This window comes from Suncus etruscus, chromosome 8 (assembly GCF_024139225.1).
Source record: "Suncus etruscus isolate mSunEtr1 chromosome 8, mSunEtr1.pri.cur, whole genome shotgun sequence".
NCBI lineage: Eukaryota > Metazoa > Chordata > Mammalia > Eulipotyphla > Soricidae > Suncus > Suncus etruscus.
Genome location: NC_064855.1, coordinates 28333963 through 28348453, shown reverse-complemented (window position 1 = coordinate 28348453; position 14491 = coordinate 28333963).

Genomic DNA, 14491 nt, shown 5'->3' with positions numbered 1-14491 from the left:
ATCTTGCCCGTGAAGATGTTCTTCTCACCACACAAAAGTCCATTGGCTGAGTTGAGGGAGAGTTTTGAAAGATTTCTATGACCTTCTTCCACAGATTACAGCATTCCTGCTTTCAAAAAACAAAGAAGTACCAGAGCTCAATGATGCAGAATGGAAATGGCGCCTCAAGGCCTATCTGAGAGATGTAACAGAACTAGATCAATAGTTTCATTGCGCAACTTCAAGGAAAGATAAAGCTCACCTGTGATGTGCAATCACATGTAAGGAAGAATTTGAAGTAAAATTAGCCCCACTCATCAAAAAAGTGAAGGAAGAAAATTTTGCCATCTCCCAACTCAAATCTGTTAGTGGAAACCACATTGCATTCCCAAGCAAAATACATGTGGATTCACTGAAAAAGTTGCAGGAGTTCCAATTTATATTTAAAGAACTTCATCTCCATGAACAGGACATACAGCTTTTCCATAACTCATTTTCTATTGACATTGAAAATGTGGATATAATTTTTTTCAAAAGAAACTGGATGGACTGCAGAATTGTGACTCTCTGAGAGAGGCTTTCAAGTCAAGCAGCCTTCCTAGTTTCCATGCATCTCTGCCCTCTGAGACATAGCCTAATCTCAGGAACCATGCACTCAAAGTGGCAACCATTTTTGGCAGCACTTATGTCTGTGAACAGACTTTTGCCAGAATGAAATATCTGAAATATCCAGCCAGATCTAGACTAACAGATGCATGCTTGCATCACTTGTTACAAATATGGAACCAGACATCCGCCATCTCATTAGCCAAAAGCAGGCCTATAGATTCCATTAAAATACTGTAAGTTTGTTGACTTAACTTTACTTGTTCTTCATCTTAAATATTGTTATTTGTCCCTTTTTTCTCCCCCCTTTTTGTTTTTTTTTTTAACTTCAAAATAAGTTATATTCAGTGTGCACATAAAAATTTGTTCATTGTTTTTTTTTTTTTAAACTATAGTCTGGCCCTCCAATGGTCTGAGGAAAATGAACTGGCCCTGTTTAAAAAGTTTGAAGACCCCTGATCTCAACCTTCTTGGACTCTTCTCTGAAATTCCCTCCTGGAAGCAATTTCACTGCTTCCAAACTCTCACCCTGATCACTATTCTTCCCATGTTTAGTAGATGCTCTATTCTAGTTTCCTCGGCACATGTCTCCTGATTCAAATGGAAATTCCAAGCCAGATAGATTATACTGATAAAGTGATTGCCTTGCACAGGGCCAACCTGGACTTGATTTCTGCACTGCATAATAGTGTCTCCTGAACATGTCCAGGAGTGATCGCTGAGCACACAATCAAGAGAAAACCCTAAGCACAGCCAGGTATGACCAACCCCCACCTCCCCAAAAAATAAAGTAAAAAGAATAACATGAAAATTCCAGGAGGAGGCTGGAATTCCTCCTGTAAATTTATGTAAGAGGTTCCGTGATAAACCACCAGTCTTGCAAAGCATGAGGCCACACATTCAAGACAGATAAATTGAGTGCAACCCTAGCGACAGTGGAATGAGTAATGCAATCAAGTATGCACCCCAGTCAGCACCTCTACTACATCCTGCAACCCCTGGCCAAGGCAACAACAAAAGAAAGGATAACGTTAACAAAATAAGAAGTGGAAATTTCTCTGTAGTCACTGTTCTCGCCTGGGTGGGCATAGGGCAGTGGTTCTCAAATAGTGGGGCGTGCCCCCCAGGGGGGGCGCATTTGACCTTGGCAAACACTGTCATACAAGCTAAGCCCCGTGTTTATGTCTCTGTATGTCTCTGGATCTGAGAGTTGCTGTGTCCTGCTTCAAACCCCGCTTCGAAAAGCTATACATTGCAAAACGTGCTCATTGTAGCCATTCATCCAGACATCACCTCTGATTAAAAAATCAGCTCAAGGGCCCGGAGAGATAGCACAGCGGCGTTTGCCTTGCAAGCAGCCGATCCAGGACCAAAGGTGGTTGGTTGGAATCCCGGTGTCCCATATGGTCCCCCGTGCCTGCCAGGAGCTATTTCTGAGCAGACAGCCAGGAGTAACTCCTGAGCACCGCCGAGTGTGGCCCAAAACAAAACAAAACAAAAAAATCAGCTCAAGTTATTTTATATATTTTTGTTTTGCAGGTTAAACTTTTTTAATAAAGATACTATTTATAGTCGTGCAGGGGGGCACGAAAAAGTGTTTTCTTCTTTCTAGGGGGGCATGACAGAAAATAGTTGAGAAGCATTGGCATAGGGAGACAGACTCCCCTTATGGTTATTAAGGGAATCTTGCCCACCGGGGGTGCTGTGTTGGTCACACATTTTGGGTGTTAGGTTCACCAGGGGGCGCTGTGTGGTGCTTACCAGCTGTCAAACTTCCTTGCTATGGCGTTCACACAGGAGGGGCGTTTGCTCCTTCAGTCGTGAGGCAGGTACACATTTGGTCATAGTGTGGTCAGAAATCGTCTTCAGGGTCAAGAGCCACAGACAACAAATATGTCAGGATCATGCTTGGCACAATTAAGTATCAGGGATCAAATTTATGACTTTACATTTGCAGGGCATGGTTCCAAGCGTGGGGTTACTTCTCCTTCATCTTCTTAACTTTATGCAAGATAGAGATAACCATTTTCTAGAGTGCCCTGCTCTTTATAAACAAGGCAGACTCAATCTAAATATGTCCTGAAAGCAAGTCTTTCAAGATCTAAAATAATTCTCAGATTCGACTCTATGGGCATACTATGCCATAGAGAGAAGGAAACATTTATGGAAAGAAACAGCTTGATTGCAGGCCCTAGGAAAAATCAGTCACCATGGAAGCCCCCTCCACAGCAAGGACAGGAAAACCTCCGTGCAGAGTTCCAATTCCCCCTAGACACTGCCTCAAGATTTCATGTATGACAACCCCTGTGTGTGGCTCAGAGGTGCAATGGCTGTTCTCACAGCAAGCTTAGTCTTCCTGCAGCTGACAAACTAAGGTGGAAACATTCTGAGAGAGAGAGAGAGAGAGAGAGAGAGAGAGAGAGAGAGAGAGAGAAAGAGGAGAGAGAAGAGAGAGAGAGAGAGAGAGAAAGAGAGAGAGAGAGAGAAAGAGAGAGAGAGAGAAAGAGAGAGAGAGAGAGAGAGAGAGAGAATGTGTCTTCTCAGGACCCCCAGGGACAGACAGGAATAAAATAAAAATAGGAAAGCAACAGCTTGTAGGGACAGAGTGTCCAGGCTGGCAGCTGTCTCCACACCCCAGTTGGTGGTGAAGATCACTGGAGAGATCTTTCAGATGGAGCGGAAGAGCTAAACTGGCACCCAGGGGAGCTTCTGAAGAATGTTTTCACACTTTGGTTTGTGAGGATGGCGGTGCAGGATAAAAAAAAAATCAGAAAGGGGGCCGGAGAGCTAGCACGAAGGTAAGGCGTTTGCCTTGCACGCAGAAGGATGGTGGTTCAAATACCCGGCATCTCATATGGTCCCCCAAGCCTGCCAGGGGAGATTTCTGAGCATAGAGCCAGGAGGAACCCCTGAGAGCTGCTGGGTCTGACCCAAAAACAAAAACAAAACAAAAAAAATATCAGAAAGGAGATTGTCTCCATTAACACTCAGAGTCCTTCTCACAGGTGTCCAGCACAGATACCAGGGCCTCTGCCCTGAGTAGACATGGGTGTCAGAATATGAGAGCCTATACCAAGCCCCATGTCATATGCACACATCCCACACTAAAGTATCTGAGTGCATCAAGTATTAGATTACACCTTATTTTTCCCAAAACAAAGATCACTCTTGGTTTTTTTGTATCTGTTTGTTTACAACTTGGTTTCACCCAGACAAAGATCATCCCTGGTTCCTTTGTATCTGTTCCTTTGAATCTATTTGTTTAAAACTTGGTTTTACCCCAAGAAAGATTGTCTTGGGGCCAGAGCTGTAGCGCAGTAGCATTTTTTTGCCTTGCGTACAGCTGACCCAGGATGGACCTCCGTTCAATCCCCATGATCCCATATGGTCCCCCAAGCCAGGAGCAATTTCTGAGGGCATAGTCAGGAGTAACCCCTGAGTCACCAGGTGTGTCCCCACACCCCTCCCCAAAAAAAAAGATTATCTTACATGTAAACCTGGGTGGAACTGGCTCAGGATAGCCTGAGCTATCTGCCCCTTACTCTGTCTTTACTCTCCCACCTGAGGGTGGCCTCTGTACTCAATAAAATGACCATTCTAGCAGGAAGCTGGCTCCACACGAGGTAGAAGATTGCCAGACTGCACATGTTTCATCCTGGTCTGGATTATTTCATGCAGTGACTCCGCTTTTAACTTCTTCAACTGGGGTTACAGATACAGTGCATGAGGTGATTTTACACATCAAGGTTGCCCAAAGGGTAGGAATAAAGTCTTGTCTAAGCCAAAGGAGAAATACACACCTATGTGATTCCACTCATTTGTGGGCTCCAGAAATACAGACACAGATGATATATAGAGCTAATAAGAAGTTCAACAATTTTAGACTCTAATACCAAGTAGTGCTTACCAGAAAAAATGAGGAAAATGGATGGGGTAGTAAGATCTGGTGAGGAAAGGTTTTTGGTAGGTAAAGGAGAAATTTCTGCCATTTGGGGGGGGGGGAGGCTCACTCTGCAGTGCTCAAGGACTATTACCTGCAGCGCTCCAGTGACCATGCAATGGTGGGATGGAACTGAGAGTCTCATGCAAGCAATGCAAGTACTCTCCCACTGAGCTGATCTCCATCCACCCCAACTGAACTTTCAGTGATGAATTCTGAGCTGCCCATGCCTACGGACCATTGGTGGTGCCCATCTGAAGCTTGCCCTATAGGATAATGTCATCTGATTTTTAAACTCTCAGTAGACTGGAGGTATTACTTAAATAGAAATAATAGTATGTTCTGATGCTAATTCCTATGTATAGTTCTCTGATGTTTTCAAATACATCTTTATTTATTTATGTGTTGGGGTAATGCTCAGACCTGATTCCTGGCCCTTTGCTCAGGGATCACTCCTGGTGAAAATCAGGGACCATATGTGGTGCCAGGGATCGAACTCAGGTTGGCTGCATCCAAGGCAAGTGCCCTGTCCGCAGTGATATTGCTCCAGTTCTCTTCTTCTTCTTCTTTTTTTTCTGTCTTATTCTATTCAGAATCCAATCAAAGGTTTCAGAATATAAATTGTTATGGCCGGAGAGATAGCATGGAGGTAAGGCATTTGCCTTTCATGCAGGAGGTCATCGGTTGGAATCCCGGCGTCCCATATGGTCCCCCGTGCCTGCCAGGAGCAATTTCTGAGCCTGGAGCCAGCAATAATCCCTGAGCACTGCCAGGTGTGACCCAAAAACCAAAATAAAGAAAAAAGAAAAAAATATATAAATTGTTACCATCTCCTCCAGTTAGTAGGCTTTCATCAGTCATCTTGTCTTTTTTCTGGAACACCATTTTTGTTGGAGTATATCGCATATATGTTGAAGAAACTATGGTGGCTATGAAGACACCCAAGAAATAAATAAGTTTAATTTTAAAAAAAAGTCTGAGGAGCATGGTGGAAAGAGATGATTAAGACTTAATTTTAATTACCGGAATGCAAACATCGGCAAAGACCACTTTGCTAGCATCTCTCCTAGAGGAAGACGATCCACAGAGACTTAACCTTAGCTTTCTCTTAGTTTTGCACACCTCTTTGAGATGTAAAGACCCATTCAGGCTTGATCAACATTAAATAGGTACTTTTGTCTGTTACCAATGTCTGTCCTTCCTCCTATGTGGATTGTCCCTGAACAATAAATACTATACATGAAGGATAGTCAGGGCTCTCGGGGCTCTCAGTCCACAATAGTAGGAGTCCACTGACCCCATGATTTTCTCTATTTTGTCTGTCTTATTTCCTTTGTTGTTGTTGTTGTTGTTGTTGTTTTGGTTTGTTTTTTTGTTTTTGAGCCACACTCAGTGATGCTCTGGGGTTACTCCTGGCTATGCGCTCAGAAATCACTTTTGGCTTGGGGGACCATATGGGATGCCAGGGGATTGAATAGCGGTCTGTCCTACTCTAGTGCGGGCAAGGCAGACTCCTTACTATTGTGCCGCCGCTCCACCCCTGTCTTATTTTCTTAACACTTGCGGCACCCCTGCTTCAGACCCATTCACCTGGAGCTGGACTCCTGCAAAATTGTGTCAATTTTTTTTTTAGATGATCTCAACATGGATTTAGCCTATCATTTTGGTGTGAGTTTGATTCGTTTTCTTACGTGCTTGCTTTGGGGGTTACATCCAGTCAGTACTTGGCGGATACTTGTGGTTCGGTGCCCAGGAATCTCTTTCACTCGTACTTAGGTGATCATGCAGTGCTGGATATCAAGCCTCAGCTTTCTTTTTTGGGGGGAGGGGAGGCTACATCCGGTGACGCTAAACATCCTAGGTTAGCAAGTGCAAGGCAAATGCCTTACTTACTGCTTGTGCCATCAAGCCTCAACCTTCTGCATGCAAAGCCCACATGCTGATCCTTGAAGCCATTTCCTTGGTCCCAGCAATCCTGATTAATTAATGGCTCTTCAATACTTTGATCATGGAGAAAGAAGTAACAGTTCTAAAGACTTGCTGAGGTTCCACTTCCCTTTTTTTTTTCTTTTTTTCTTTTTTCTTTTTTTGGTTTTTGGGTCACATCCGGCAGCGCTCAGGGGTTACTTCTGGCTCTATGATCAGAAATCAATCCTGGCAGGCTCAGGGGACCATATGGGATGCCGCGATTCGAACCAATGACCTTCTGCATGAAAGGCAAACGCCTTACCTCCATGCTATCTCTCTGGCTCCCCACTTTCCTTTTTCAGGTGAGAAACATCTTAAGAACTAATTCCCAAAGCCTCGCCTTGTGATGCATGTCAAGGTGGGTTTCAAGCAGAGACCCACTTTCAGGGTCTCTGCTGTCAGATCCTTCCATGGTCATGCCCCACCCATATTCTTGCTTGAAGCTCTCACCTCAGGGGTGAATAGAATATTGCCTGGATCATCTGTTTCATCAGAGACTGAAAATGATGCACTATCATAAGCATAAAATGCAAATGATGAGAAAACAGCAGAGAAGGTGTCTGCCTTGCATGCAGCCCACTGGGGTTAAATTCTCATCATCCCATATGGCCCTCTAAGCACCATCAGTAAGCACCACAAAGCCTCCTGGATGTACACTCCCCCTCTCCTTCACACACACACAGAGAGAGAGAGAGAGAGAGAGAGAGAGAGAGAGAGAGAGAGAGAGAGAGAGAGAGAGAGAGAGAGAGAGAGAGAGAGAGAGAGAGAGAGAACAAAAAAAGAAGGGTAGAAAGATAGAAAATGGATAAAACACCTTCCTTTCTTTATAAGTAACCAGTCTGGGTTCAATCCCCAGGTCTATATATGATCCTCTGAGCACCACCAGGAGTAATCCTTGGCCTAGAACCAGGAGTAATCCCTAAGCACCACCTGATGTGAACCAATTTTTTTCTATAATTCCCTCATATATATGTGTCAGAATTCTCCTTCCTAAGACCTGCTGTTATCAAATGTTCAGTGGTTCTGAAATATAGTTGGCACAAGAAAAATCAAAGCAGTGCTTTCTTATTCTTCATGCATTCCCAGAATAAACTAGTGCCAATTTCCAATGTCTAACTGCTATGTTGAGTTTTGTCTTATTATTAATTTTACTTTGTACTTGGAGCCATAGCCTGACAGTATAGGGTTACCAGGACCCCCCACTTAGTACTTAGGGGTCACTCCTGGTGCTACCCAGAGGTCTATGCAGAGTACAGGATCAAAATCTACATGCAAGGCAAGTGCTCTACTTTTTTTTAATTATCTTTATTTAAACATGGTGATTACAAATATGATTGTAGTTGTATGATTACAGTCATGTAAAGAACACCCTCCTTCACCAGTGCAAGATTACCACCACCAATTTCCCAGATCTCCCTCCTCCCCACCCCATCCACACCTGTACTTGAGACAGGCTTTCTATTTCCCTCCTTCATTCACATTGTTATGATAGTTTTCAGTGTAGTTATTTCTCTAACTGCACTCATCACTCTATGTGGTGAGCTTCATGTCATGAGCTGCACCTACATGGGTAAATGGGGGGAAATAATGGTTGGGACTGAGGCAGTAAAAGATTAGAAATGAGCTTTGTAGGGCAGTATCAAGGTCACAATACAAGATGAATATTATGCATATATAAACTATATGCATATAATACTATCAATATATATTGTACATGTGGGGGAACTAGCCCCCACATGGTTTTGGAAATGGAGACCAAGGAGAAAAAATTTCCAGTGACTGTCCCAACATAAACCAGTGCTGCAACAACCTGCCCTTCTCCCAAAGTGCATTTCCATTAGTGTAGGGAGAGGTAGGGGGAAAGCCTGATGACCCTATAGAGTCCACCAGGACCAGCGCCCAGGGAAGGCCTGAAGTCCAGGGGAGAAAGAGGGGGAAGGCTGGGGGCCTGCCAAGCCTCCCAGCACTCCCCAGCTAGGGAGAAGGCCTCTGGCATGGGGCCTCCCCAAACCCCATACCTGGCAAGCGCTGGCCTCCAGAATCAAAGGGGAAACCAGAAGCCAGATATCTGCATGCCCTTCTCCCCATGCACCTCCCCCCTGGAGTACAGTGGGAGGGGGGAAGCCTGAGGACCCCTAAGAGTCCACCTGAACCCACTTCTGGCCATCTGAGCTGGCACCCAGGGAAGGCCTGGAAACCAGGGAAGAAAGAGGGGAATGGCTGAGGGCCTGCCAAGCCTCCCAGCACTCTCCAGGCTAGGGAGAAGACCTCTGGCATGGGGCCTTCCCAAACCCCATACCTGGCAAGCGCTGGCCTCCAGAATCAAAGAGGAAACTGGGAGCCAGATATCTGCCCGCCCTCCTACCCATGCACCTCCCCTCTGGAGTACGGAGGAATGGGGAAGCCTGAGGACCTCTAAGAGTCCATCTGAACCCACTTCTGGCCATGTGGGCAGGCACCCAGGGAGGGCCTAGAGTCCAGGGGAGAAAGAAGGGGAGTGCTGGGAGGCTTGGCAGGCCCCCAGCAGTTCTTGTTGTTATTGTTGTTATTTTTAGTTTGGGGCACTGCTCAGGGCTGATTCCTGTCTCTATGCTCAGAAATTATTCCTGGCATGGTTGGGGGACCAATAAGATACTGGGTATTGCACCCAGATGAACTGCATGCAAGGCAAACACCTACTTTCTACTATTGCTCTGGTTAGGGTTTTGAAGGCCAAGCTCTGACACAATAAGTTGTATGCATTTCACCATTTTTATGTAGTCCATTAGGATCAATCTTTGTGATACAAAAATGACCTGACTTTGACCAGAGGGAGCCCCTTCAAAGTTATGACCACAAATAGTCAGAGGCCTGCAAAACAGTTTGCCTCTGGTTCATCTTATCCCAGACATAAAATTACTCATTTTACCCATCAAAATATTCTGTTTATTTTGTTTTGGGGATCACACATAACATTGTTCATGGCTCTGCACTCAGGAATAACTTCTGGGAGTGCTCAGGGAACCAAATGGGGTACAGGTGAGCCATATGCAAGACAAACACCTTGCCCATAGTGCTATCAGAGCCCCTCAGAATGGAAATGTTAAAATCCACTTTAGGATTTTTTTTTTTTGGTTTTTAGGTTTTTGACACTCAGGAGTAACCCCTGAGTGTCACCAGGTGTGGCCCAAAAACAAACAAACAAACAAACAAGAAGGAGAATGTGACTTGTATGTTGTTTCAGCTATTTGAGTTTCCAGCCCATGAAATAATCAGGATCTTTTCTTGTCTAACATGTTTCCTAACTTTATTAGGAAGAAGCAAACATGTGGCCTAACATTTGGACTAGATCGATAATGAAAATGGTTTGGGTATGATTTGGCTTCAAGAGAATTAGAAAACTCCAATCTTTTCTCCTAATCTTTCCTTTGCTCTCAGGATGGGAAGAAGTTGGTGTGTAGGTAGATCTCTACTCCTTCCAACTCTGAAACAGCCTGCAGTTAAAGAATAACACAACAGGGCCCAGAGAGATAGCACAGCGGCGTTTGCCTTGCAAGCAGCTGATCCAGGACCAAAGGTGGTTGGTTCGAATCCCATATGGTCCCCGGTGCCTGCCAGGAGCTATTTCTGAGCAGACAGCCAGGAGTAACCCCTGAGCACCGCCGGGTGTGGCCCAAAAAAACAAAACAAAACAAAAAGAATAACACAACAATTAAAAGCTGTGTGAAATGAATGTGATAGATAGGAGGAAATGAATGTGACAGGCTGTAGGGTGTATGGGTGACAGGTTGGAGGAGGTGAGGTTGACAGGCTAGACTGGAGGAAGTGAGGGTGTCAGGCTGGGCAGGAGGAGGCGAGGGTGACAGGTTGGGCTGGAATGCAACACTATGCAATCATGAGATAGGCAAACATTACACAACTGGTTCTTTCACATCCAGAGCACTAAAATATAATACACAATCACAGGTCATTGTACATAGCAATAGAATTCATTGCCAATTCTTTTTCCCCATGAAATAAAATAGCCTGTTGTCTATGAAAGTCATAAATGTGTCTCAGATTTGCAGCTATCACCCAGGTGAGAGATGAAGATTTGGAGCAATTCCAAATGTTGGGAATAGAAAATTTCTATTGGGATTCATTATGAAGACAAAACTGGTGGGGAGTAGAGCAAGGCTTGAGCGAGGGGTAGAAAGTCCACTTTCTTCATTTCTCCTGTGTCCATCTCCTCTAATCAAGGGCCATTGGTTAAGCCATGTGGGGAAGAAACTGCCTTCGGGAAGGACATTCTGGCACACACACTCCCAGTGTGAATGCTCAGTGCATATCAGCTGGGTCAGGTCATTGTCAAAGCTGAAAATGCTTGATCAATTAGCTCACTTTTGTGTACCCTGTACCCTCTACTGCCCAAGTTGGAGCAACCCAGACAGTAGAAAACCAGGGAGATGGGGCTGGAGAGATAGCATGGAGGTAAGGCATTTGCTTTTCACGCAGAAGGTCATTGGTTCAAATCCCAGCATCCCATATGGTCCTCCATGCCTGCCAGGAGCGATTTCTGAGCATGGAGCCAGGAGTAACACCTGAGCACTGCCGGGTGTGACCCAAAAACTAAAAAAAAATAAAAAATAAATAAAAAAAGAAAAGAAAAAAGAAAACCAGGGAGATGCCCCAGGAACTCTCAGCATGGGAACTGGATTACTGTCAGGTGGCAGGAGTGGGCAACTCAGGGACAGATTGCTGGGCTGGCAGGGAGCTGGAGATGGTCCCAGAGGACTGAGCTGCACCAGAGGCTGCTGTGTGCAGCTGAGAAAGCAGAGGCTAAACACTAGGAAGAAGCTCAATAGTTACAAAAATTCCCAGCTGTGGGGGCCAGAGTGATAGCACAGTGGAAGGGCTTTTGCCTTGCATGCAGACGACCCAGGACAGACCCAAGTTCGGTCCCTGGCATCCCATATGATTCCCCAAGCCTTCCTGGAGCAACTTCTGAGTACAGAGCCAGGAGTAATCCCTGAGTGCTGCTGGGTGTGGGCCCATTCCAAAAAAAAAAAAAAAAAATCCCAGTTGTACACTCACCCAAGAGTAAATCAAGCTTGTCCTGTAGGCTCCAAATACCCCAGACTAAAACACCATTTTTTAAAATTTTATTTTATCTTATTTTGGTTTTATGGCCTACATCCGGTGATACTCAGAGGTTACTCCTGGCTATGCACTCAGAAATTGCCCCCTGGCTTGGGGGACTGTATGGGATGCTGGGGGATCAAATCATGGTCCGTCCTGGGTCAGCAGCGTGCGAGGCAAACGCCCTACCACTATGTCATCGCTCGGGCCCCCAAAACACCATTTCTGATGTTACCCTGTTTCTGTACTTTATAAGGCCTATCTCCACCCACTTTTCAAATACTAAGGAAGACTGTAAGTGGAAAGTTTTCAGCTTCTGGGAGTTTCATCACCTTGGTGTCTCTGCAGAGATTAGTCGTAGTGAAGTAAAGAAGCTCCGCCACTTAAATAGTAGTAGTGGCTAAGGTGTTGGTAGGACTGCTAGGACTTCGGCAGAACAGGGGCTTGGCCCATCTCCCTCACAAGGGGGCCCCAGCATTTTCAGTCCAAACAGCCATGTATATGTGAGCTGCATCTACTTAGTTCTGAGATTAGTCCTCAGTTTTCATTGTCAATGTTGTTTTTGTACCCACAAGCTAGGCCTTCCCCCAGTGATGACTCATAAATCTAATAAAACAGACTTGTGCAATTTTGAGTTTTCATTGTATTTAGCAATATTTATTCACAGAATTGTTTTTAAATAGTATCTTTAAGCTTTATAATTGCATATTAAAGTATGCCATTAAAACTGGAATTAAAAAATATGGAGTGATGGGGCCAGCGAGGTGGCGCTAGAGGTAAGGTGTCTGCCTTGCAAGCGCTAGCCAAGGAAGGACCGTGGTTCAATCCCCCGGCATCCCATATGGTCCTCCCAAGCCAGGGGCAATTTCTGAGCGCTTAGCCAGGAGTAACCCCTGAACATCAAACGAGTGTGGTCCGAAAAATCAAAAAAAAAAAATGTGGAGTGCCACATCTGGAGGTTCTCAGGTTTGACTCCTAGCTTTGTGTTCAGGAATCTCTCCTGATGGGATTGGGGGACCATATGGTCCCAAACCCAGATTGGCCACATGTAAGTCAAGCACCTGTCACTCTGTACTGGAATCACAATTCTGACTTGTCACATACAGCATGTTTTAGGCACAAATTAAAGACTTGGTGTGCAAATATTAGTTAATAAGAAAATATGCAAAAATATTTTTTGTGTGGTTTTTGGGTCACACCCGGCAGTGCTCAGGGGTTATTCCTGGCTCCAGGCTCAGAAATTGCTCCTGGCAGGCACGGGGGACCATATGGGGCGCCGGGATTCAAACCGATGACCTCCTGCATGATGGGCAAACGCCTTACCTCCATGCTATCTCTCCAGCCCCGCAAAAATATTTTTAAATATTTTTAAATAAAGGCTTTAAAATAGGGCTGTGGTAGGTGCTGGGATGTAGCAGAAAGATGTAGCAACATTCTTCAAAGACTGCACCATCAGGCTAAAGCCACAGTACTAGGGGAGCATGTTTGCCTTGCACTCAGCTGATCCAGGTTCCATTACCAGCACATGAAATTGCCCCCCCAAGCCTGCCAGGAGTAACTCCTGAGTGTAGAGAAAGGAGTAAGCCCTGAGCACCACCAGGTGTAGCCCTAAAATACAAAATAATAAACAGTGTACCAATATTGTAATGAATTACCAAAAAAAAAAAAAGAGGTAAGGTGATATGCAGTTGGAGCGAGGAGAAAGAGAGGCAAAGTATTTAGGAGCCCAGGAAGAGCTATAGGTCCTGTGAACTAAAGCCAAAGAGTGTGTCTTGTAACATATAGTCCACTTTAAATACCATTCAATATGACACCCACCCAAGAGTTCCTCTCATCCATCCAATCTCTCCTGGGACCTCAAGCTGGTAAAAACATCCTTCACCGCCATTAAGGTGTGGCCACCACTGAATGCTGTGTTCCACTTGTATGTTCTCTGTGTTGTTGAAAAAAAAAAGAATAGTCATTACCTGAATCTCCAGCCTTCATCACTAAGCCTAACTGACTTCCTTCCACAATCCCATTTTTCAGGTCTGACCTCAAACCGCTCACACAGCTTCTCCAGACCACAGTGAGGATGAAAACCCACTTGGAATTGTACCTGGCTTGTTTGCTGACTATGGAATAAAACCTTGATAATTTTCACCCTCTTTCCCTCCCAGGACAGTCAACCACACACTCAGACACTGAGATAAAACACATATAGATAAATCATCCCAAATAGTATACCTTGAGAAAGAACACATTTTTGAAATTAAAAAAATTTTTGTTTGTTTTTTGGATCATACACAATGTTGTTCATAGTTTTTCCTAGCTCTCTGCTCAAGAATCATTCCTGGCAGTGCTCAGGGAACCATATGGATGCCAGGGATTGAACAAGGATCCATGGTATGCAAAGCATATGCCTTAGCCACTGTACTATGGCTCTGACTCTGACAGACCCAAATATACCTTGGACTAGACCTGAGGGTCAGGAGGCTAATTTTACCACACTGAGGCCATTAATAGGAGAGATGAGGGGAGAGGAAAGTGGGATCTGGGCATGCTGAAGGTGTGGCACTTGAAAAATAATTTCTGCAAGTGAAGACAATGACCTACTCTCTGTCTATATTCTCTTGCACCCAGCAGGCTGCTCTCCTCTTCACAGCAATGCCTGCCCCTCTGGCAGATGCCCAATAGCCATTGAGTGTCCAATGAATGAAGCAACCCAAATGCTCATCAATGATGTTGCCTTTTGTTTCTCATTTCATTTTGTGAAAAATTCCTGTTGACGTGGAGACATGGCTCAGCTGCCTGGAGCATGGGCTTTGCTGCAGAGTCCCCCAGATCCCCTGTATTGCATGGCCCCCTGAGCGTTGCTGAGTGAGAGCTCCAAGCATAGCCAGAAGGAACTCCTGGAGCACC